A 26,592-nucleotide genomic window follows, 5' to 3' on the forward strand; every position below is an offset into this window, starting at 1 on the left:
GCAAATCTAGGCATTTGCCTAGGGCGCCGGCCACTGGAGGGCGGCATTTTGCCCCCGTGCCGTGGGGGTACCTGTCCTGCGGCGCTGTGTATTTAAAGCTGGCGGCGGAGGCAGCGAGGGGTCCCTGCAGTCAATAAATAACGAGCGCTATCCGCCGGGCTATGCGGAAGCGCTTCTGTTGTGAAAACACTGTCCGCACGCTGATTGGCTGAGATTCAGCCAATCAGCGTGCGCCGTGCGGCCAGTGTTTTCACAACAGAAGCGCTTCCGCATAGCCCGGCATATAGCGCTCATTGACTGCATGGACCCCTCTCTGCCAGCGCAGCAGGACAGGTACCCCCCCCTCTTTCGGCATCGGGGCGCCCCCACTCCGACTCGCCTGGGGCGCTCCGGTGCCTTGCATCTGCCCTGGGCAGCTCAGCATCTCAAGGGATGCTGGGCTGCCCACTGTGTAGTGTATTCAGGATTCCAGATGAAACCATGCGCCCCTTTAGCTTAGGTCACTCCCCCGTTTCAGCTGCGCACAAAGGGGAAGGAGTGTGCACTGGGTGTTACTAGATCCAGTGACACCTCTGGCTATACCCCCCAATTTACGGTCTCAGTACCTGGGCACAGTGAACTTCTCTGCAGCTCAGGTGGATTAGCCAGTTTTAGAAATACATCCTTACCTGCTCTATATATATTTAACTTAGTATTATATGTATATATGTATGCTGTGTGCATATTATATATCATATGTTACTGACCTTTATATAGATTCATAGTTAGACCGATGTTTTCATTGTTTTTATATTTTTTTATGTTTTTGTTGTTTTCTTCAACTGAAAATGGACGGCTGTAATCTCAGAGAACATGTGACTGTGGCTCAGTGGGTCGCAACTAAAATGTAGCCTATATTATCTGTTTTGGATACTAATAAGTATTTGCATTATATAAAATGCCATGTTTGTATACTAGGACTATTTTTATTCTTAGGGGTAAATTGTACTAAACCTTCTGAAAATAAAAAGTTGCCCCTAGCAACCAATCAGATTCTATCTTTTTCTAGGATGCATTAAAGAAAGGATACACATCATCCGATTGGTTGCAATTGGCCACATTGCATCTTTCCCTTTTTCGAAGCTTTAGTAAATGTACCCCTTAGTTGGGCATTTCAATGTATATATTTTGAATATGTTTATTGAGTATTGTTTTTGTAAATGCCTGAAAAAATATGTTAGAAAAATTAAAAATGTTGCTGCTTGTAAACTTAAGTCCATCTTAACGTCTTTTCATACTAAAGGCATGTATGTATGTATGTATGTATGCATGTGTATGTATGTATGTATGTATGTATGTACAGCGGGAGTTATTGTGGTTGATTCGCTCTGATGCGTATTCACATCCTTGCTAGTCAACCTGACCCCACTTTGCGAATGGTGGTACGCCAGCCATTCGCAAGGCACATTCCTTCCCACTGGCTGCAAATGGATGTTTTACATAAACATCCATTTGCAGCGTGCAGGGGAACACCCACATCATTTGATGGTCGACGACCATGGAATGATATGGAACGTGCACGCATATGTAAGAGTGCCCTGAGTCACCCTTACATATGTGTGCACTTTCAGAAGGAAGTGGGTGGGCAGCTGACATCCAGTGATATCAGCTGGCCGCCCCCGCTAAAACTCTGGGCGTTCACATATGCTAATGGTGCCACCCGCCACACCTCTCCGCCCCCTGTCCTGTGTGCGTGCAACCAGGGATCCGACTACTCGCAGTGGGTGCACGCACCCTGCGTATGAGCATGCGCAGTAACAAAACATCAGTCCCCGTGCGAACAAACGCCCTTTGCGAACATACCTGAATAAAGTCCAGTATGTATGTAGGTAGCTGTGCAATATTTTATTTACTGTATATACATATTTATATATATTTTCCATGGCATTTATATAAAACCCAAGGAGGGTTGGTTTGCACATTTTAATTTCCAAACACATTAACAGGTACATTCAGGTGCTGTGGCTGAATACACAATCCAAATCCAGATGTCCACTTCAGACATTGACAATGGGGCATATTTATCACAATCTGCATTCTTTTATGTGGATGTAATAAATGTTTCTTCTGTAAATGTGCAGCATTAAAATTGAATATTTACATTTAAGCTCTTGCAAGGAGAACCGGTCCACTGTGAAATGCTTCAAGCAAAATGATAGTTTATGCTGTCACATTGCCTCCTGGTTCAGGTTCCTCCGCAGTCAACGTGCATGTGTGTCTGTCAGCCGGCACATGCGTCGTCAGGGGCCGACTGAGAGGGATCTGTATCCTTTTATATTTACGATTTAATTCCTGTTGGAAATGGATGGCTGCACCAGATAGTGGAGATCCCTTCATGATATTTGTGGGACCCACCTAGAAACTTCTGTTTTCGGGGAAAATACAACAAATTGGATACCATTTCTACTGCTTTGCAACTGTTTGTTATTATTCTGGAAAACCTAATGAAGACTTGTTTAAAAAAGAAGAGGTTCACGGATTTGTGTGTTACAGGGGCATGGCGCCTGTTAACAGGGGCTGGCTGGCAACTTTCAGCCTGGGGGGCAAAACAAGCAAGTGGGCCATCACCATCATTTCACCACCCTACCCTCTTCCCTCTAGTATGCAGCAAGGATTAAACAATCCTCCCCCCCCCACAGAAAAAAATGTACACTTTCATGCGCATTACACATAACGCCACACACCGTAATGCCCGTTACACATAATGCCACACACCATAATGCCCATTACACATAAAGCCATCACTGTAATGCTAATTAAACATAATGCCACACACCGTAATGCCACACCGTAATGCCCACTACACATAATGCCAACACTCTAATGCCCATTACACATAATGCCACACACCGTAATGCTAATTAAACATAATGCCACACACCGTAATGCCCATTACACATAATGCCAATGCCGTAATGTCCATTACACATAATGCCAACACCCTAATGCCCATTACACATAATGCCAACACCCTAATGCCCATTACACATAATGCCAACACCCTAATGCCCATTACACATAATGCCACATACCATAATGCCAACACTGTAATGCCCATTACACATAATGCGACACACCGTAATGCACATTACACATAATGCCACACACCGTAATGCCCATTACACATAAAGCCATCACTATAATGCCCTTTACAACACCATAATGCTCATTACACATAAAACCAACAACATAATGCCCATAAAACATAATGCCACATGCTATAAAGCCCATTACACATAATGCCAATACCGTAATGCCCATTTAACATATTAATGCCAATTACATATTATACCATATGACTGCTGCTTACCTACATGTTCATTGTCATAAGTATATCACTTGTTGCCAGGGGTTACAAGCTTCTTGCCATGTGTTTCATTCTTGTTTCTATGGGGATTTTTTGCCAGGGGGAAACCAGGGTACATACATGCTCATCGCCAAGGGGTACTATTTAAATAGCGCGCCAGCACTACCCGAATCCGCACTTCCGGGTAGCGCTGGCCGCGCTGTTCACTTCTGACAGACACTAGAGGTATGGCAGTACCTCTAGTGTCTGTCTCCTATAAGGCGGCGGCCATTTTTGGAGAGGCCGTCTCCGTACATTTGTAGGACCAGGAAGCCGGGGATGAGCTGAAGTCACTGAAGTGGCACACGGAGGCGGCCGGCGGCTGCGGCATCGTGTGCAAGATGCACACAGCGGCCCAGCCTGCACACAGTCCTACCGGCCTGGGGGGAATGTGGCACTCTGCCCCCCGGTCCAGCCCGCCCCTGCCTGTTAACCTGCTAGTTATCAGGGATTTTTTTACATCTTTTCAGATGAGTAAAAAGAATCCCCAATCAGTGTTGTCGGCAGGGGCTAATTGAATAGCCCAGTGGATCAACTGACCCGTGGTAAATTACTGTGATTAATTGATTTCCCCCTCAGGGCAGTATTCAATGTGAATTCTCGGCATGTGCAGCGAATCCTGTTTAGGATTCGCTGCAGTCGCCGTGTTCCGGAGGGCTGGAGCCTACGCTGTCAGCCCTCGCTGTCACAGTATTCAATGCCGCAGGGGCTCGCTGCCCTTGATGGCGATTCTTAACCCCTGCGGCAGAGCTGGGAGATGGCGGCAGGCAGGGAAATGGAAGTCTCCCTGCCTGCCCCAGAATGTATGTGGGGAGGAGGAGGGCATCCTCGGGACCCAGGCAGCACAACCTGCCCCCCCCAGGAGAGCTAGCTAGCACTGCTCCCGATCGTGCATATGTAATGATTGGGAGCAGTGAATATATGAATATCTAATGAGCAGCTCTCTGTTCTCTGCCCCCTGCTGGCTGTTATGTGTAAATAATAATACAAATTTTTATATATAATAATATATATTCATGTGCTGTAAGCACATGAATAAAAATAGCATGCCCCTTCGCATAATAAAATTCCAGATTTTTTTCACACCAAATAAAAAAAACAACCTTTATTTTAAAAGTTCACATTCCAGTTCACAATAAAAAGATGGCGATTGCTACACGGTGACACACGGCGAAAATTACTTAGAAAGCAATTCGCCATCTGATCATTGAATACAATCACAGCGAATCACATTGAAAAACCACAACGAATTGCGGTGACTATCAGACGGCGAATTGTCCGTCATTCACTGTTCGCCGTCGGCGAATATTGCACGTTGAATAGGGTGATTCACTTTTTCAGTAAATAGATTCACCTTAGAGCATGAAAATAGCACACATACGCCGTAGAACATGGCGAATCAGCCTCATTGAATACTGCCCCAAGTGTGAGCTAGGGCAGTAATTAACATCCATCAGGAAATGGTCTATGTACTTTATTGTATAATGGTATGAGAGGTTAGAATAATAAAGGTAAGAAGTTTCTCACATAAGAGATAATATATGTTGTTGAATGCAAGCTACCACCAACAGTTTAATTACAACAAGACAAGAATTGTCAGAACATTGGAGCAAGGTACAAAGGTTGAAAGTGAATCAGGTGCTCCCTGAAGAAATTACAATCAAGGGAAAGTACTAAAGCTGCCCATACACGGTCCGTTTAAGACTTAAATAGCATGCATCGCATGCCTTGTGCATGCAGTGTGCATGCAATGCGATCCGATGCGATGTGTAGCTAGTACAAAAAGTATGTGCAGCACATACTTTTTGTACCGTACTATGTGATGCGCGGGAGCGCGCATCGCATAGTACAGAACGCAGCCGGTCCACAACGGACCATGTATGGGCAGCTTATGGAAGAGGGGAACACTCTAATGGAGAATAATTACATTAGAATGCATTCAAATACTGCATATTCTGAGTTGCATTATAACTGTTTTTGATACTATTCATATCATACCATAGATAGGAACACAAGCAATTAAGAATAATCTTTACCTCTTTTTGCTCAGTGTGTTATTGGATTCAAGGTTGTGTAAAGGTTCAAATACCCAATACTTTATACAGTATATTTAACAGAATACATAAATCCTTGATTTCAAAGCATTTATCACAATGAAAAACAGGAATTACATGTAATCATATACATAGTTACATAGTAGGTGAGGCTGAATAAAGACTTGCGTCCATCTAGTTCAACCTATGTTTATAGTAGCTTATCCCTTGTTGTACTGTATGTTCTGATATTTTAAAGACAGATTATGTTACTTATTCGTACCCATGGATGTTTTTAACCAATAAATGTTTATCCAACCTTATTTTAAACATATATGTAGTGTCTGCCGACACCACTTCTCCAGGAAGAGAGTTCCAAAGTTTGACTGCTCTGACTGTAAAGAACTTTTTTCTTATAGATGAACAAAATCTTTTTTCTTCTAATCTAAACTCATGCCCTCGCGTCCTAGATTCCTTTCTAGTAGAAAAAAGGATGTTTGACAGGTCCTTTTATTGGCCCCTAATATATTTATACATGTTGAGCATATCCCCCCTTAAATGTCTTTTCTCTAGTGTAAATAGTCCCAAATTGTTTAATCTTTCCTCATAGCTTAAATTCTCCATTCCCCTAATAAACTTTGTTGCTCTTCTTTGGATTCTTTCTAATTCTATGATGTCCTTTTTATAGTGCGAAGCCCAGAACTGCACTGCGTATTCGAGTTGCGGTCTAACCAATGATTTGTACAGAGGCATAATTACTTTTGAGTCCCTAGTTTCCATGCCCCTTTTAATACATGCGAGAATTTTGTTGGCCTTTTTTGTTGCTATATTACATTGAGCACTACACCCCAGTTTGTTGTATATTTGGACTCCTAGATCCTTTTCGAGTACTGATTTACCCAAGTCATCCCCGCTTAGGTTATAACTAGCACACTGGTTATGTCTCCCAAGGTGCATGACCTTGCATTTGTTCACATTGAACCTCATCTTCCACTTTTTTGCCCACTCATCTAGATTGTCAAGATCATTTTGAAGCGTGGTGACATCTTCTGATGATTTAATAACTCTGCTCAGTTTTGTATCGTCTGCAAAGATGGATACATTGCTGAGTAACCCCATCCCAATATCGTTAATAAAATGTTAAATAAAATGGGCCCAAGAACCGAACCCTGTGGCACTCCACTTAGTACTGGTATGATATTGGATACGGCACTGTTCACGACCACTCTTAGTTCTCTATTACACAGCCAGTTCCCTACCCATCTACAGATATTTGCCCCTAATCCCATGTCCTCCATTTTATTTATCAACCTCTTGTGTGGTACTGTGTCGAAGGCTTTTGCAAAATCTAGGAAAATCACATCTACAGCGTTTCCATTATCAAGGTTTTTGCTAAACTCTTCATAGAAACCAAGTAGATTAGTTTGGCATGAACGATTTTTCACGAACCCATGCTGGTTATTACTGAGTAAACTATGAAGGTCTAAATATTCCTGGATACCATCTCTTAAAAATCCTTCAAATAGTTAACCCACTATTGATGTTAAACTAACAGGTCTGTAATTAGCGGTATCCTCCTTTTTTGAATAATGGCACTAGTTCTGCTATTCTCCAGTCTTTTGGTACCTTTCCTGATGATAGTGAATTTTGAAAGATATAATGTAGAGGGGAAGCTAAATACTCCCTTAATTCCATTAGTACCCTAGGATGAATCCCATCTGGCCCTGGTGATTTATTTGTTTTGATTTTGCTGAGCCTCAATATTATTTCCTCGGTAGATAATTCAATATTGAGGTCCAGCTTGTTTATCCCATTTGTGGTATGTGTGCGTTCCATAGTCTGCTCTCCCTTAGTAAACACTGATGAGAAGAACTCATTTAACAGTTCTGCTTTTCCCTTGTCCTCCGTAAAACTTTTTCCATTGATATTGGTTAGTGGGCTTATGTTGTCCTTAATTATACGTTTACTATTTATGTATTTGAAAAACTTCTTGGGGTTAGTTTTAATTTCAGTGGCTATGCGCTCTTCATAATCCCTTTTAGCTACTTTGATTGCCCCTTTGCAAATTTTGTTTGATTCTTTGTATTTGGTGAACGCCTCCTTACTTAAGTTATATTTATAGAATTTAAATGCTCTTGTTTTATTGTTGATTGCTGACCTAACTTTTTTGTCCAACCATGGTGGCTTTTTTTTATTGAATTTACCCTTAGTTACTTTACGAATGTATTTAATAGTTAATGATTTGAGTATATTTTTTAGAGTATCCCACATTTCCTCAGCATTTATCCCCTCAAAAACTGTTTCCCACACAATTCTTTTTAGGGCTTCTCTGAATAATTTGAAGTTAGCTTTTCTGAAGTTTAGTATTTTTGTCGATCCTTTATGATGTAATTTACTGAAGTTGATTTCCAGTGAAACCATATTGTGGTCACTGTTCCCTAGGTGTTCAATTACTTTTGTGTTTGAAACTAAATCTATGTTATTTGTTAAAACCAAATCCAATAATGCCTTATTACGAGTTGGAGCTTCTACCGTTTGTGTGATAAACTGGTCTTTAAGTAAGCTTAGGAACCCACTGCTTCTTGCTGTTTTACATGTTTCGTTTTTCCAATCAATATCAGGTTAATTAAAATCACCCATAATTAATACCTGACCCTGATCAGATGATTGTTTCTTTTGGTTTAAAAGAAGAGACTCATCCCCTTCGTTTATGTTCAGTGGTCTATAGCATACCCCTATTAAAATTCTGTTATTAGGTTTTTTGTTATTGTCGGTTATCTCTGCCCACACGGCCTCCGTGTAGTCTTTCTCTGTGCCTGTGCTCATTTCTTTCTCACACGATGTTAAGTTATTTTTTACATATAGGCAAACCCCCTGCCCTTTCTATTTTCCCTGTCTTTTCTGTAGAGTGTATATCCCTCCATGCATAATGCCCAATTGTGTGACTCGTTACACCATGTTTCTGTAATACCAATAATGTCATAATCATCCCTAGTGACCACAGTTTCAAGTTCCCCGATTTTAGCCAGTAGGCATTTTAATTTATGTTTATTTTTATTTGCGTCCCTAACATTATGTTGAATCTCTCCTCTGGACTTATTTGTATTCCTTACTAAATTCCTTGTACCCACCTCCCCCTTAGTAGACTCTCTACAGGCCTCTCCACCATTCTCACTGTCCGACCTATTTACAGTTTTGAAACTTCTTCCTATGTCCTTAACTCCTTCCCATACCCTAAGGCACCCCATGAATTACCCACAATATTACCCTTATTAGTACCCCGGACATGGCCTGTAACTATGTCCTCCCCCCTCCTCCTCGTCACCCAAATTGATTCTTGACCCCAATCCTACTATTCTCACTAAGGGTCCAATAGTATCTAGCTATCCCCACCCCCCTATTGCCTAGTTTAAAATCTCCTCCAACCCTCTAACCATCCTTCCCCCCAGCACCACAGCCCCCTCCTCGTTCAGGTGCAATCCATCACAGCAAAAAAGATGGCGCCTGACCGAGAAGTCTGCCCAGTGTTCCATGAACACAAATCCCTCCTTCCTACACCAATCCTTTAGCCACACATTTACCTCCCTGATCTCCCTCTGCCTCTCTGGGCTAGCGCGTGGCACTGGTAATAATTCTGAGAATATTACCCTAGATGTCCTCGCCTTTAATTTCATACCTAATTTCCTATACTCTTTCTTGAGGACATCCCAGCTACCATTAACTTTGTCATTGGTACCAATGTGTACCAAGACCGCAATATATAGAATAAACTTGTGAAGAAAATAAAGAAAAATAAGGGAAAAAAATGTGTGACTTGAAGGTAAAATTGTGTGTTACTGTAGGTGAAATATGTGGGGGATCACTATATAAAAGGTTAAATTTTACCACCAATTACCATTAGAGGCCAATCCGTGGGCCAAACTACTCCATAACAGAAAGTGAAACCAAAATGATATGTTTCAAACGTCCTGGATATGGACAGAAGGAGCTGTGAAGGCAGACATTGGAGATAGGAGCAGATAGAGACTAAACGCCTCCATAAATTAGTCCAATTCGGGTCAATTTGAACCACATCGTATGGGATCCAGAGGTTGGACCTGCAAGCAGGTCCAACTTCTGACTTGGAAGACCCCCTCCTGGCTGCTGGGGAACGGGTCGCATGTGATACATCGTATACAATACTGCCACTCGAGAAGGTCCTGGGCATCTCAAGGAGGGTCTGGATGGCCATACAATGCATTTATACCATTTTCGAGATCCAATCACCATTGTGACCATTGGGCCTTGCAACTATGAAGCCATCAGATTTGTATGTAAACCATCAAATTTTTGCACAAATCTGAATTAAGCCCACAATGTCTTGGCAGATTAGTGGAGCAGACGTAGATGTTGTGGTGGATATACTACTTTCAGCAGAACTAGAGGCAACTGGTACAGTTTGAACATCTAACTTCACTATAGCTCCATTACTTATACTCAGAGGCATAACAATGGGTGTGCGAGCTGTGCCATCGTTCAGAGAGAAGGGCTCTGTGGACAGCATTGTCGATACCCCACAGTGTGTGCATTTGCCTAGCAAAGTGCCTGAAATAGCATCCTGCTTCCAGAACCCTTTAGATGTTCCAGACAGGAGACTCAGGGTACTATTTGCTGTGCTGCACTTACTAGTGCCATTGAACCCACTCCATTTGTAATGTCATGTGCCAGGGGACGTGGTGGGGGAGAGGCCTGCACAGGTCGTGAAGTCCAGTTATGGTACTGCTTACACTGTCAAAGAACTTATTGCCATTGTCATCTACAACGAATTACCGGTATCTGTTTCTCAATTTCATTTGGAAGCTGAATGTGGATAAGGGTTTCATTATTCATCTGATCATCAATTTATTGAACTGTTGCTGTATACCGATGCCCTGCGTAGCCCAACCCTCTATTCCTGCTTGGCTACAGGCTACACCTCATACAAGGCCTGTGTGCGTAAAAGCCATTGATGTTTCACTGCCGATCTTTTGGTTTTCTGTCATCAGTATAAAACTCTGATAGCACCATCGAAGGTGGATCCTTTAATAGGCATTCCACACTGAGACCACTATGCAGAGAGCGAAGGGCAGGTTTATTAAGCTCGGTGAAGTTATAAAGTGTCTGGTTTTTGTCACCGGCCAATCAGCTCCTAACTGTGAAGTTACAGGTTTGGTTTGAAAAATGACAGCTAAGAGCTGATTGGCCGGTGATAAAAACCAGACACTTTATCACTTCACCGAGCTTAATAAACCTACCCCTGAGTTCTGTGATTCAGGTAAAGGGAGTGGCTCCTTATTCGATGTACATACAGGGCAAGATTGTGTAAAAACTCTGGCCAAATTAGACAGTTCTATCATTGTCTTTGAACTATCTTTCAATATTTGTAGTGTGATGTCATTTTCAGTAAAAGTAAGTAGGGACAAATGCTATATTTTCAGATCACATAATTCCATGCATTTCCCATTTATTTGGAGTCACCCTAAAATTCCATATGAATCTACATTATCCATAACATTTTCTTGGTATGAATGTAAATGACATAAACACACAAATTTTACAGCAATTGCTGGGAAAAGCCTCTTATTTAGCAGAAGCGAGTCACACAATATAAAATATCACTTAAATCAGTGTGAGCTTAAGGGATGAGCTACTGTGTAAACAGAGAGCTGATTAGTTTTCTCAGGAACTCTGCAAGATTCTCATCTTAATGTCCATTTTTTATAATAAAGAATTTATATTCCATGCTGCCGTCCTCTAAGGCAGTATATTTATCAACTGTTTAAAATATATAAACCACTTCATTTCATCCTCATTAGATCACAGTGTAATTTTAAGAAGAGATGTTTCATATTGGCATCGCTTACAACATTAAAAACATTTCCCCCATAATACCTGTTAAAGGGTTTGTAGAGATTTCTACAAGTCAAGTTTTAAATATAACATTACAGAATAAAAATTACTGAAAAAAAATGTTTTTATAAAGAAGTCATGGGTAGATTTATTAAGCTCGGTGAAGTGATAAATTGGGGGAAATTTACTAAAGGAAATTTGTAAAAAATAGGTGTATTTGTATCCAGAAATACACTTATTTTTGACATTTACTATCCCGAAAATACGACAGTTCGTATTTGTATTGATAGCACATCAATACGACTACGAATTGCCATATTTTCGGGATAGTAAATGTCAAAAATAAGTGTATTTCTGGATACAAATACACCTATTTTTTTACAAATTTCCTTTAGTAAATTTCCCCCTTTTTAAAATGTCTGTTTTTTTTATCACCGGCCAAACAGCTGCTACCTGTCATTTTTCAAACCGAGCCTGTAACTTCACAGGTAGGAGCTGATTGGCCGGTGATAAAAAATAGACATTTTATCACTTCACCGAGCTTAATAAATCTGCCCCTCACTTTTGTTCCTAGTCCCTGAATAAGCTCTACCTTTGTACAGGTGTGATATAGTTGACAGACAAAGGCCTAAATGTAATAGGATGTGAGAATTAGACAAAAGTTAGACATGCATTAGTTAGAGTGACAAAAGTAATGACACAAGCAAAATGTCGACTTGAAAAAAAATCAATATTTGTACATGGATGTATAAGTGTACCGTGGCCCCTCACATGAGACATTGTGCTTGCCGTGCTTTGGGCATGGTGCCCCGCTGTACATGTCACACTAGTCTATTCTTCCTTTATGCCCACTGGGATGATAAAGTATGAACAAGTTGGTTTAAAAAAAAGTCGGTTGGCATGTCTAACTAATGCATGTCTAACATATGTCAATGTCTAACTTTTGGTGTCGACCCTATTTGCTGCCCCTAATGTTCCCTACACCGAGTGTATTACTCCATGCTCACCTTTATTTTTGCACTTGTTGGTAAGGTAGGATTAAACTAATATATATATGGCAAGTGCATATGAATCCTCATGAGTGCCATCACCTGAGCTGTTGACTTTGTTTCTAAGCAGTGGTTGAAGTAGGCTGGTATGCGACAGTATGGCATAACGGTACTCCTTTTCCAATGACCCGGAAGTAAATGAACGCGGCAGAGGCAGACACACTTTCCTAGTGCTCTGCATCCCACTATTTCCTTAGCAGCACTACTGTGCCTCAGGTACAGCAAGAGACTTTCACTATTTCTTCCTCTTCTGCCCCTGTAAGCTTAGGGGTCTGTGGATCTTGTGCTGCAGAGCTGAGGAGTACTTTCCAGTGCTCCTGTGGCTCCCTCCCTAATTCGGGGCAATCGCCTGGAACAGTTACTCGGGGAGTCAGCGTCTGGGGGACTGCTCTCTACCTCCCTGCAGTGCCTGCTTCTGCTGTGACTGGGACCCACCAGCTCCCCTCACCACCGACCGTTTTCTGCTGCCGGAGCCCTGGAAGAGATGGGGATCCAGCTACTTATAGCGGCGGCTATCTTGAAAGCCCCGGGTGCTGCTTGCTCTCTCCCCTCTCCTCTACCACACCTCCTCCCCCCATCTCTGCTTAACCTTCTCCTCACCCCTCCCCTGCTCTCCCATCTCCGCTCCTCCTCTCCCCCTCCTGCTCTTCTTCACTTCCCCTCCTCCTCTCCCCTTTCATCTGCTCCTGCTCTTCCTTCTCCTCTCTTAAGCTGGCCATACATCAGAAAGATCGATCTTAAGATCAATTGCGCTCATGATTGTGTACAATTTCCCTTGAAATCCCCGGCAGTCCTTGGTGGTTTTTGGACACACAATCTACACACAATCCATCTTACAATCAGTCATACAATCCATCTGCTGTATGATTGTGTATGCAAGATGTCCACACAATCTGCATACAATCCATCATACAATCAGTCATACAATCCATCTTATGATTGATTGTATGATTTGTGTACACAAGATGTGCACACAATCTGCATACAATCCATCTTACAATCAATTGAGATTGTATGATTGGGTACAATATCTTTCTGATGTATGGCCACCTTTACAATCTCTCCTCCTTTGCACCCCCTTCTCCTCTCTTCTGCTTCCCCTCCTCCTCTCCTATGCTTCTCTTCTCCACACCCCCCCTCCTGTGCTCTCTCTTCTCTGCTCCCCCTCTCCTCCACTCCCCATCTCCCTCATAACCTTCTCTCCCTTCTCCACTCCTCCTCAAATCCACTCCCCTTCCTCCTCTCCCTGCAGGTACTTGGAGAACCACAAGTCCCAGCATGCGGGCCTTAAAGGGCCCACTAGAACTTGTAGGTTTACAACAGTACAAACTTTTAAATAAAAAAACATACACACACACAAGCAAAGTATAACTTTATTACATAAATCACATAAATACTGATACTCAACAAGGTTTGTTTACTTTCTGCAGCTCCTCCCCTTGAATAGCTCTATTGGCCACCTAGTGGCTCCTGATTGGCTGCTAGGTGGCCAATAGTGCTATTCGGGGGGAGGAGCTGCAGAAAGTAAACAAACCTGTAGCTTCTCTTCAGTGTTTACAGGGATTGTGGCGGTTTTGTGTTTTGCAGAGTACGTGTGGATTGATGAGGACACAATCTACGCCAGAGGACCCTGGTGAGTATGATTTCCTTCCACAGGTACCCGATTGGATTATCTTCTGGACCAGTGGACGGATGTATACCTACATGTCAAGGTAGGTGAGTATCAGTATTTATGTGATGTATGTAATAAAGTTATACTTTACTGGTGTGTGTTTATTAAAATAATTGTACTGTTGTAGAACTACAAGTTCCAGCGGGCCCTTTAATGCCCCGCATGCTAGGACTTGTGGTTCTCCAAGTCCCGGCATGCGGTGCAGGCTTGCTGGAACTCATAGTTCCACAACAATACACAATAGTTTTTTCTAATTATCTATATTTCTCTATTGTCCGTTTTTTTAAATTATTTATTTGATCTATTTTTTTTTTTACACTGCAGCCTGCACGGATCTGATTGATCTGTGCAAGCTGCCGACTCGTATTTGTATTTGGTGGCCGTATAAATGGCTGCTAAATACTGCGGCCTGAACACAAGGTTCACAAGGTTATAGTAGGTTCTGCTCCCTCCCCTCCTTTCCTCTTTACATTTGAGCATACATATTTTAAGCCATTATTATACTTGGCGTTGTCACATTTATTAGATTATAGCTGGGCATTTCATCACCGTTTTATCTAGTGATAATCATTTGCCAGTCCTATTAGAGCTTGTTAAATGCCATGCCAGCTTTTATTACATTAAAACAATGTTTTTTTCTTCTTCTTCTTCTACCTTTACATATACATTGCGCTAACCACTGTTTACTTGTGTCAGAAGGTGATGAAGTTTGTCTTCTAGCCAAATAAAACCTGGCATTTACACCCTTTAAAAAACCACTAAAATGAAAATAAAAAATGTGTTGTAGATACATAAATAACTGTTAGCAATATAACAAGTGCTCCGGAATTTTCTGTTTGCTCCCCTCACATCTCCCAATTTATTCATTTTATTATCCAAATATCAATTGTTATTGGCGATTACTCACCACTACAGAACGATGGGAAGACGAATTATAGCACAGAGCCGGCCCTAATCAGTATCATGCCTCAGGCAATATTTTGGGTGGTGCCATCTTGCACTGCCAATTTTTCTGCTTGATCCAGCACCCAGCACAGATCCCAGCAACACCCATCACCCCATTGCAATTCTCCTTTTTGTGCCCTTGCATTAGCCGGTAGCTCGGCATACTGAGTAGCGGGTGTGCCTAGGCGCACCAAATGAGCACCTCGAGTCACATCGCAGGCACACTGAGCGTAGCTACATCAGGGGCAGTGGCGTAACTACTGTACGGCAGCCCCAGCTGTCGCTTGGGGTAGCAAGTGGCAGTGGGGTCTGTGTGGGCGCCGCCACCTGTTCAACGCACTGACATGCTTCTGCCCCCTTTGCTGAGCACCGGAGGCGAGTCAGCCGCAGCGCGGGTGCAGTCATGGCAGAGATGACAAATCCCCCCCACTGATTCAATTGAATGTACACAAGAGCCGGCTATTGGCTAATGTGTACAGGATGGGCGTGCTAGGGCGGCCTGGGATGCGTCAGAGCCAAGGGAAGCAGCAGTGTCTGCTGGTCTCTCTTCCTCTATCCTGCTTCAGCTTCTCTGTTGTGCTGGGGAAACACGCTGGAGAGGAGCCGGGGGGGGGGGTTGGGGGCACAAAAAACTTTTTGGCAGGGACGAGCAAAATTTATAGTTACGCCACTGATCAGGGGGTGTCAGAACAGGGGGTGGGGGGGCAACTCCTTCCCCCTAAATATAAGACAGGGCCTGAGATTGAATGAGTGAAGAAGCGCAGCCGGACAAGCAGCCAGCAGCAGTGCAATGAGTCAAATTGAAATTACTCATTATGCTCCAACGTGGAACACAAAAATGCATATAGATTGTTTAAAAATAGCTATCTTTCTATGTTAAGGTAAGAGGTTACACATTAATCCTCACTCTCCCCCATCTCCCGACCCATGGGGGTAACCGCCTGACCCCCCCAACCCGAAAACCACTCACCAGCTAGTCAGAATCCCTGTAAATGGAAGCCATCAGTTATAGCAAATAAAAGGGCAATTGTGACCAAGAAAGGTCACACAGTAGCGCTGATCTTAATTGATGTTATTTTTATGTTATAATAACTCACTTTACTATTATCCCAGTATATACCTCTAGGCACAATTTATTTTAATTTAAATGTTGGAGTGTGGTTGCAGCCTTCTTTTGGGAGGATTGTGTACCTCCCACACGTGTAAACAAGAAGAGTTATAGTGGCAATCAAATGGTTGTCACTGAGAAAGCGCAACTGCACTCCAATGATACACACTAATCAATTGATCAAGATGAAGATGAAAATTTATTTTAAAAAATACATATTATAACAATTCATGCATGATATATAATTCATAATAAAAAACACACCCACAAACAAGACATACAACATATAACATAGAGAGTCCTGATTTTTAGGCACTTTGAGGCTGATTTATAGTCTTTAATGAGGCTTTTTGTATGGCTTTATGATATGCAGAATGAGTGAGGCAAAAGATGATTATAGTTACCAGTCCCAAATTCCGGCTTATTAAGGATGTCTCCTCTGAATGATTTTAACACCACAAACGTCCTTTTTCTGAGTTTTTGCTCTCTACCTCCACTGAGGGAGAGCACTCCAGGGATTAGGTGTATAGCAGGGTGCTTTTACCCAAGATTACCGGCATATGAATACCGCAGAGTGTTGAGACGCCTTTTCAGATGGCCACGGGTACTGGAAAGATATTGGGGCTCCACATACGCGTTTCTCCGCCTTGGAACTGTATCAGCGGCTTCCTCATCTGAGGAAGCCGCTGATACAGTTCCAAGGCGGAGAAACGCGTATGTGGAGCCCCAATATCTTTCCAGTACCCGTGGCCATCTGAAAAGGCGTCTCAACACTCTGCGGTATTCATATGCCGGTAATCTTGGGTAAAAGCACCCTGCTATACACCTAATCCCTGGAGTGCTCTCCCTCAGTGGAGGTAGAGAGCAAAAACTCAGAAAAAGGACGTTTGTGGTGTTAAAATCATTCAGAGGAGACATCCTTAATAAGCCGGAATTTGGGACTGGTAACTATAATCATCTTTTGCCTCACTCATTCTGCATATCATAAAGCCATACAAAAAGCCTCATTAAGCCTCATTAGAGACTATAAATCAGCCTCAAAGTGCCTAAAAATCAGGACTCTCTATGTTATATGTTGTATGTCTTGTTTGTGGGTGTGTTTTTTTATTATGAGTTATAGCAAATAACTGCTGCTGGCCAGAGTACAAAAAATTACAAAAGGGCAGATGTATTATAGCGACGCTTATCGTGCTGCTATAACACTTCCTGCTTTGCCTCATTAATGAGGCAAATCAGAAAGGGACATAGACAAGATGTATTAACATCTCGTCTGCCAAAGTTTGGATGCGAAATCGGTGATGTCCCCTTAAGCACTGTCTCTCCCCCTGGCCAGCTACTCATACAAGATCTCCTGCACAGCCTGGAGGCTACAGCACGGACACCGCTGTCCCTGCTGTGGGGATAGGACATCGCCACCCTTCACCTGTCAAAGTCAACAGCTGCAGGAGGTGGAACGGTCAGCGCTACTGACCATTCATACATTTGACCTTCATATTGACACTGCTATCTTTTAAATAGCGCCACTGTCATTTATTGAATGGTAGCAAATAATGGGGCAGATGTATGAAGCCTTAACAAGAGATAAATGCATAGGTGATAACGAGAGATAAATGTCCAGCCAATCAGCTCCTTACTGACTTTTTCAAACACAGCCTGTAACATGGTAGTAAGGAGCTGATTGGCTGGACGTTTATCTCTCTTTATCACCCTTGCATTTATCTCTTGTTAAGGCTTCATACATCTGCCCCAATGACTGTGGATGAGAGTCGTATATCTTGCGAAGAGGCTGGGTTGGGAGATATTTTGAAATAAGCAAAGGGATGTATGTTAGTGTAATTTGGTTAATGGCTTTGTGTATGAGTATACAAGAAAAGGAATGGTGAAATAATCTTTGCGCACTGATTATTTCACCATTCCTTTTCTTGTATTGTGCATTTTTGGAGGATTTTGAACTATTCCTCTTTGGGTGTTTTGTTCTTTTGCTGCACAGAGGCGCAGTAGGTTGTGTGAAAAAACTGTTTTTATATCCTTGTGTATGAGTATGTTATAATTCATATGTTAGACAGAGTGGATCGGCAGACGATGAATGTCTATTGAGGAAGATTAGACTCGTAGCTGAATTCAGAATGAATTGTAGCGGTGAGAGTATATTTTCTCCAAGGCTAGTAAGAAGACTAATGGAGTAATTTAAGTGGGAGATGATTAGAGTATGGATTACAATATTAGCAGTGTCTTGTGTAAGGTATGGTCATATTTTGGATATTTATTTTAGATGCACGTAACACGTTTTTGAATGAATGTTGGGAATAAAGGACAATTCATTGTCAAGGATGACTTTTAGGCAGCGAGCTTGTGGGATTGATCACTGAGTTCTCAATAGTAATAGAGATATTAAGTTAATAAACACATTGGGGGAAATTTAATAAGATGAGAAATTCAGAAAGTGAGAGATTTGGTAAGAAATTGTCAGTTTTTTTAAAGCAGCAATCATTTACGCTTCAAAATCAAACTGGCTTTGCAGTGTAAATGATTGCCGCTTTAAAAAAACTGCAGATTTCTTACCAAATCTCTCACTTTCTGAATCTCTCATCCTATTGGGTCAGTGGAAATATAATCAGTTCTGTTCTGAAAATATTAAGTGTGTGGTAGTGAGATGTCTTCCAAGAACAGCAGAAAGGCATTCAGTAACATGACTAATAGGAAGATTTGAGGTTCATTTATGCACAGACAGAGCCGGATTTAGACTTCATGGGGCCCTAGGCAAGAAAATATTTTGGGGCCCCCTCCCTCAAACAATCCATAAAACTATATGGTTGGAACTTATTCATGACCCTTACATTATTTGACCTTGAAAAAGGGCTGAAGCTTAAACCTGAAACGCGTTGGTGAGGAGAAGGGGACACATCTGATGTATGCTGGTTGTGGAGACTATCCTTATCTGGAAAAAGACCAAATAAACTGCTCTGTGCAAATAGGGCCTCATTTTGAGGTGAGTGTTGGTCCATCTGACGTCTGATGTTTTATGATTGACTGAATAAGGGGTGTCGAGTGATGTTTTGAAGATTAAGATCCTGATTTGAAGATACCGTTACATGCAAATAGGGCCTTATATACAAGTCAGTAACGTCCATATTGTGCTTGTGAAGACGTGAGGTCACAGGAGGGTTGGAAGGGAAACTATCTTTGGAAAAACATAAAGATACCTTTATGTGCATATAGGGACCCCCACGGAGGTCAGTAGGAGGCCCCAATTGGTCTAAATGATTTTTGGACATCAGTCAACTTAGAGATCTACAAGCAAGTCTAATCTGCTGTAGTTTTATTTTATTGGGATAGCGCTGATGTGTATTTTCAATTTGTTTTTGGTGCACTTACATTATTTGTTTACACAATTTGTCTTGCACTTAAGTGCCCCTTACACATTATCCCTCGCACTGTAATGCCCCTTATACATTATGCCTTGCACCATAACGCCTCTTACAAGTTGATGACATTATTCACCACACTGTAATGCCACTTACACATACCTCATACTGTATATACCAAGATGAGAGGCTTCTTCCTATATGAGAAAGACTGAGGCTCAACAGTGCTGACTGGACCTGGCCACTGTGGGCTGGTCTAATGAATTCTATTATGAGGGAGGAATCCAAAGTCTCCAGATCTCCCCCTGAAAGATAGAGAAGGAAACCCTAATAAAGGGCCTTATTCTGGTCTGTGCGGCCGGAGCCGAATATGCGGCCAGGACCGTGCATCCTAAATCCCGCCTTCCGTACGGATCGCTCACTCCGTCCGAATGCGGTAAGCCGCTGACCGCACGGAACACGAGTGGATTTCTCATGTATACACCTCCTCCATCTCTGGGAACCTCCCCCATCATTCGATGGTCGCATACCATCGAATGCAGGACCGGGCGGTCAGGCACCTCCCGCGAGCTCAGACCACTCGGGCATTTCTCCGTGCAAAAGCAGGGATCTGGGCGGGCAGCTGACATCCGGCAATGTCATATGTCCGCCCCCTACACGTGCGTCACGGCCGCATTACCATACGTACGCCCAGCGTTTTCATGGGAACGCCCATGAAACGCGGGGCGTATGCATATGTTAATGAGGCCAAACAGCCCTTCACGCCCCTCTCCTCCTCCTGTTCGTAGTGTAAACAATTCATGCGGAATTTGGACGTATGTCCCTTTCGCACATGCGCAGATATGCCTCTGCACATGCGCAGACACAAAACATCGGCGGAACGAACGCACGCGGACATATCCGCACCAACCAGAATAAGGGCCAAAGAGAGGGAACAAAATTAAGTAAGTAGGGATAGCCAGAAAATGCACAGGACAGGAAGAGAGAGAGAGAGATGATGAAAGACATGTAGTTGTGTGCACAGATGAGGGAGGGGGGTGATTGGAAGAGCAAAATCAGCTACAAGAAAATTACTTAATTGTGCCTATGTATATTCGACTGGGAGTAAGGGAGAGACTAGGGATACCAGTCCTGGGGCATTTTTTCAATCCTAGGATTGAAAAAAGCTAATCCTGGGATTCCCAGGATACCTGGGCTTGGGTTCATCAATATCAGTGCGGAAGCTGGGCAGGGGTGGTCAGTATCCCGGTGTCTGTGATTGGGAGCCAGGTGGTGGAGATTGGGCCGTGGTGCAGGAGCTCGTTTGCGGTGATGGCGAGCCAGGCAGCGATGATGAGGTTGGGTGCCAAGGTGGTGGACTGGCGGGTGGCCGCAGAGCAGCAGACAGGCTGCGCAGTGTGACCTCTGACATCAGGTCATGCTGCTCACAGCCACAGAGCAGCAGGTCAGGGTTTGGGAGCAGCCAGGCAGCATCTGAGCTGGTCTCTCAGCACTGCACAGCATTGATTCAATCCCGGAATTCAAACCCTGGCGTTTATAGGGCCAAATCTCAGGATCCCGCCGATCCTGATCCTGGGATCGGCCACCCTAGAAGAGATATAAAAGGGTCTAATAAAATTGTCATACACATTAACAATGAAAAGGAAAAAAAAACAGTAAATGTAACTTACATATCTCGTTATCTCTCTCCACAGCACTGGACAGGTGCATAAATCTGCACTACAGTGAGAACCACCGGCTGTCCCCTCCTGGCCAAGTCCGAGACTCAGGGGCAGATTTATTAAGCTTGGTAAAGTGATAAAGTGTCTGGTTTTTATCACCGGCCAATCAGCTCCTACCTGTCATTTTTCAAACCAGAAGCTGATTGGCTGGTGATAAAAACCAGACACGTTATCACTTTACCGAGCTTAATAAATCTACCCCTCAGACACCTCTTTTGTTTCATACAAAGGGTGAGATTCAGCAATAATACCCTGTGCACATCGCCGGCATTCGCATAGTTAATAACCGCATATGCACTAACATATGCGATTATTAACGCAAAAAGCGATGCCCGGCGATGTGCACTGGGTCCCCCCCCTGCTGGAACCCTTACACGGCTGTAAGGGCTCCGGTTCCTCCTCCCTGCATTCAGAAGTGGTGCAGGCAGGAGGAAATCACTGGTCCGGGCAGCACAGCAGGAGGCTGCCCGGACACAGGTGAGGGGGGTGCGGCGCCGATCGGCGGGGGGGGCCCGCGGGGCGGCGGAGGACACGAAGGGAAGCCCATAGGCTTCCACGGTGTTACGCCAAATAGGAACTGGCGTAACCCCCCACAGCGAAGCCCCAGCAATGGGGCTTTGCTGCATATGAAAATGCGGTAAAAACCCCGAAAACTGGGTTTTTACGGCATTTTCAGCTTGCTGAATCTCGCCCATAGTCTCACGAGATAAAGACAAGTCATTTCGCAAGACATTACCAAACATTCTGTGGAGGCCTCTGGTTTCTATTCAGCATGAACAGAACATATGGACTGCCGGGATGGTCAGCAAGGTATTGACTGTTGCCACGCAGATTGTGCCGGCAGCCTCACTATAATAGAATTGAATTGGCCTGTATGACTCCGATGTGCCCTCCCAGTATGTGGCAACCCCTTCAGTATCCATGCTGCACGTCATCGAGGGATCTCCATCCCCGCAGCTGTGTGACAGAAACCAGCTCTGATTGGTTGCGGCTTCTTTTCTTGTCATAGGGCAGTGCCAGGCAGCAGCCTGCCTCATGTGAGCACCACTTGCTCAGATCCTTAGCCCTAGGCAGGCACCTAGGTTGCCCAGCCATAAATCCGGCACTGTGTACAGATGATACTGAAATTCAAAAGAGCTGATTAGTTTGTTAGGATACATTGTACTCTGATAGATGTAGCGAAGAGGGGGTGGATTCAGAGAAAGGAACACTGAAACAGCGATTAGTGTTCTGAGCAGTGGCGCAACTATGAAAAAATCTCCCCCCCTGCAACAAATCTTTTGCATGGGCCGCGACCCGCCCCCCCACCTCGACCTCCCCATCCCCTTACCCTGCCAAATAGTGCCGGTGCAGATGCCCCGGCACGACCACGACCCGACCCCCCAATCGACCTCCCCAACCCCCTTACCCCGCCACATAGTGCCGCTGCATCTGCCCCGGGACCTTCCGCCGGCGAATCAGTCTGCGCTGCGTCTCCCTGCTCTCCCGGCTCCTGCTGTCATAAAAAACATGTCACTCAGAAAATGGTTGCCCCCGTACAGCAGACCATTTTTAAGGATGCTAGAGGAGGCCTCCGCCTCCTCTAGCATCCTCAAAAACGGTCTGCATTATGGGGGCAGCCATTTTCTGTGTTTCACATTTTTTATTGCAGAAGAAGCCGGGAGTGCAGGGAGACGGAGAGCCGGAGCGCAGACTGATTCACCAGCGGAAGGTCCCGGGGCAGACGCAGCGGGTAACAATAGCCCCGCAGCCCCCCCGGCGCCCTCACCTTCCAAGCGCCTCCCCGCCACCGCGGGGGCTACGGGGCGATAGTTACGCCACTGGTTCTAAGGGAGATTTCTGGAAGGGGAAGTTTTCACTCCCCTGCTAAGGTACATGAGATGTTTATATATTTCATTAGTGTCACCTTGATAAAGAGGTTAAGAGGTAAAGCAGGTACAGTAGCACTATACCGGAAAGATATTTGCCATGGTACTTGTGTATTATCTGGGCGCCCGATTTTTTCATTGCATGCCACTACTTAAGGCATGCGATGCAATTTTTTTCATTGTAAAGACCCGATTTTTAATTGTATAGTCACCCATAGGTGATTTCATACCCCGACTATCCAACTACACATGGAGTTGAAAGAAAACAAACAGGTGGTGGAGCGCTAACATAAAAATTATATAAAACCAATTGGGTATCACAAATATTTTATTTACTAGTAATAAAAATTAAAATATTGAATTGGTTTAAAAAGCAATTGCGTAATTCATATTACAAATAAAAAGTATACAGCCTAATCTGGGATGCAAAGATAACTTATACATACATGTATACAAATGGGGGTATCTCACATGTTCCTAGAAATACTCTCCTGGGTTGGAGTGTGACAATCTCCCACATAAATCAATGGAGACTGGGATGGCGGGTATCCATAAACCTGCTGGAGTTTTCTTGGGACCTGATCCAGATTTTATTGGATCCTGGGGTTCAGTCCTTGATGCGGTAGCTCCAGATGCAATAGCAGGTGGTGGTGTCCCTTGGAATGTCCAGTAAATGTCCAACAGTGGGAAATGTGGGGAAATGGAGAGCCGGTCTAAGTGAGGGTTCTTATTTGTAATCCAAAATTGATAGGCTGTATACGCTTGGGCTGACGCGTTTCGTCGTCCACAGACAACTTTTTCAAAGGTACCTTATTTGTAATATGAAATACGCAATTGCTTTTTAAACCAATTCAATATTTTAATTTTTATTACTAGTAAATAAAATATTTGTGATACCCAATTGGTCTTATATCATTTTTATGTTAGCGCTCCACCACCTGTTTGTTTTCTTCCTTCTCTATTTTCTGGGGGCTGACCTCCCCAAGGTGTGAGCAGCTTGCCAAACAACCCACCTCAAAGCGCCTGTATATACCGTTCCACCTAGGTGGTCCAGTATAAATACTTTGTTACACATGGAGTTGATTTTATATAGTGTGGCGAGCGCAGCGAGCCACCGAGGACGAAGCGTGGTGAGCGCAGCGTGCCCCGCGAGGGGACGCGGATTACTTTATATGTATTCTGCGTCCCCTCGCGGGGCTCGCCACGCATCGGGCTCAGTGGCTCGCTGTGCTCGCCACACTATATAAAATCAACTCCATGCGTAGTTGGATAGTGGGGGTATGAAATCACCCATGGGTGACTATACAATTAAAAATGGGGTCTTTACAATGAAAAATCGAATTGCATGAATTGTATGCAACTATATTGCATGCGATGCAATGCGATGCAATACAATGAAAAAATCGGGCGCCCAGATATTACACAAGTAGCTTTGCCATTATAATACATCTCCACCGCAATTCTTTAAATGCTACCATGAATATGTTACATAATACTGTCTTGGATGGTGCTTTATTATTTCCATCAAATCAATTAAACAAAAAAAAATCAGAATTATTCCAAATACATCTAAATAGATAATAAGCGTAACCTGCATATACATCATATTTCAGATAATTGCTCACTGGGTGCTGAATTAATACTGTGCCAGGGGCATGTGCAGGAAGCTATGTATTAGGTGACAGTTCAATGCATGCAAATAATCTGCTATCAAACAGATATCCAGTGATAGGTCCGCTAATTAAAAAAAAATATTGGTTCTGCTTATAAGCACCCATATAAGATTCATGCTTACCAGGCGATCAGGTTGTAATAGATTTTGACCCATTATGTACAATATATTGCTGATCATTCAACATCCAATCAACATTGGTAAAATATCATCACTATGGTAATTTTAGACGATTAATTGTGTCTTACCGGATATGGGCGATTGAACTAAGCCCAAAATAGATAAAACCTTCAGATTTGGGCATACATGTGAATGTAACAACAGAAAAGTTTTTTAAGTAGTAACATTTATTTCAGGTATGCTAATATGATAATTTATGTAAAGTCTCTCATGTACAGTAATGATTTTCCTGAAATACAAACACGCCCGAACTTAGGGCTTCCTAGTAGAATTAAGTCCCAGTTCAGAATTACAGTACTTTAGGTTTCCACGTGTCCCCGGGGCCCAGCTTGGCTCTGTTGTCAACTTTACCTATGATTTTAAAAAATGAACTTGGGTTGTAGGTTACATGCAAAGAGATCCAAATCATATGATTTTTTCTGGTTTTATTGATTTTTTTTTTAATCTGTTTTTATAAATTGTTATTTACTCTTGAGGGTGGTTTTGTAAAAATATACTAATAATAATATAATAAATTATAACCAAAGCATGGGTTAAAAATAATAACAATAATCATAAGAAGAATATACTGTATTTAATAGATAACCTCACATTTCGGTAAATGTGATTTGCCATACAAGAAATGCAAATTCCCATAATTCTCCTCTGGCTCGTAATCCATATATATTTAGAATCTGACTAACTATATTATGTGCATGCTGTATATTGATTTTCTTTAACACTTGTGCCTTTATTATCTCCAAATTGACACTTAATTCTCTTACTTATGAAGTGATTTGTACTATGCCTATAATTTCACTAAAGAAACAGCCAGGCTTCCTAGTTATCACCGCGCCAATCACTATAGCCTTCGCCACCATTTTAGAGGAAATATGGAACATATTATTATTATATTATAAATATAATAATAAAAATATAGGAATTAATATAATTTTTAAAATATTTCTATATCTCTTTCTGATAGAGGCCAAATTCGGACTCGTTCTTCTCCTCTGGTCATTACTGTTTTTGTTTTTTATTTTAAACAGAGAAAATCAAAAGGGAAACAAACAGGAAGAGGGGTAAAAAGGAAATGGAGTAGAAGAGGAAGTTGAGACCACGAAACAATGATTTATTATTACATTTCTTAATAATGGGTCTTATATTTAAGTTTAAACAGAAGTGCAATACATTTACCAGGGTACCCGGGTGGCTCACAGACAATGGGCAGTATTCAATGATTTCTGCTCACTGTCACAGCTCACAGGGTCAGTATTCAAATGACCCCCTGCACACGCCGTTTCCCCCAATTGCTAGGTTTTTGGAGCGAGGTGGAAACAGTGTGTGCGGCCGCTAAAACAGCAAGGCTCGCGGCTAAATGCAACGGGCTCCCTGCATTAGCCCCGAGCCTCGCTGTTTGGGGGAATTTCCCCGCCGCGTTGAATAGGGTGAGTGGCCGGTGCAGGGGTTAAACGGCGAGGATCACTTGCATTTAATACACCCCAATCTTATCCTTGAAGTAGGAACCAAGGTCTTGCATATTGACAGTAACTAGTTGGTTACGGGCGGTTAAGAAGTGAATTAAACTTAGGGTTAGAGGCTTGAGCAGAGATTGGAAATATGTTTGTTTGGCCGTGTCCAGAACATTAGGAGCAGTAGATAGTAGATAGTCTTAAACATGTGGCAGTTGCTTCGAGTGAGATTTATGCCATTGACGTTCAACGTTACATGTTTTTGTAGGTGTCTT

Source organism: Crinia signifera, chromosome 6, assembly GCF_055691185.1.
Source record: "Crinia signifera chromosome 6, ASM5569118v1, whole genome shotgun sequence".
Classification (NCBI taxonomy): domain Eukaryota; kingdom Metazoa; phylum Chordata; class Amphibia; order Anura; family Myobatrachidae; genus Crinia; species Crinia signifera.